This window comes from Penaeus monodon, chromosome 30 (genome assembly GCF_015228065.2).
Source record: "Penaeus monodon isolate SGIC_2016 chromosome 30, NSTDA_Pmon_1, whole genome shotgun sequence".
In the NCBI taxonomy this organism is placed as follows: domain Eukaryota; kingdom Metazoa; phylum Arthropoda; class Malacostraca; order Decapoda; family Penaeidae; genus Penaeus; species Penaeus monodon.
The window spans coordinates 7275505-7276168 of record NC_051415.1 but is presented as its reverse complement, the minus strand read 5'-3'; the positions used below and the strand labels follow the sequence as shown (position 1 = coordinate 7276168).

The 664-nt window shown below is 39.3% G+C and overlaps 1 protein-coding gene across 1 annotated transcript in view; it reads right to left on the bottom strand.

The window, feature by feature from the left end:
• LOC119592494 (solute carrier family 40 member 1-like) overlaps positions 1-512 on the bottom strand; it is an 18573-nt gene extending 18061 nt beyond the window's left edge. Inside the window, exon 1 of the mRNA XM_037941337.1 lies at positions 389-512. The gene's annotated coding sequence lies outside the window, so the exon portion shown is untranslated. The remainder of the gene's footprint in view (positions 1-388) is intronic.
• Positions 513-664: the final 152 nt, after the last annotated feature.

The following is a 664-nucleotide window of genomic DNA, read 5'->3' as shown; positions in this document are numbered from 1 at the left end:
TGTGCAGTACTTAATTACACTAAAGTTCAGTACGGCCGTTGCAAAGAGGGGAGCAGCGCGGCCAAGCGGTATGCGACTTGGGGGAAGAGGGGAAGTAGGGGGGGGGTCAAACTAAACCTCGTTAATGCGAACTTCTAAAGCTGAGATACTATGTATATGTATGAAAACGACTTTCATCACATACTTATACTTTATAGTCGAGAAAAAGAGGTAATTAAACTTTTTTTCTATTATTTTCTCGTTTCTTTCTCTTATTTGCACCGAAGAATACACTGCATAGCCTATACTACCTATATTTACTAAAGGGATCAAAATTATCCTTAATCTAACACACTCGTCGAGTGCAAAAAACAAAACAAAAATGAACTGTGAGTTTCTGCATCTTTACCTTGTTTGTTTCATAATCACAATGGCGCCGTTTCCTTTAGCATCAGAGAGACACACGTTCACAAACAACACAAACCTCAAGATCAGCTGAGAAGGCAGAAACGTTCCCAGGCTCCCACATGTCCATGACACAGAAAATGGAGGTATATAGGGAAACTTAACTATTATACTAAGGTACTCCAGATGGTATGTTTCGTGCTTTGTGCTACAGGTGTTTATGTCTATCTACTTATCTGAAAGTGAAACTATATCCAGTGATAATGGTCGCCTAATCATT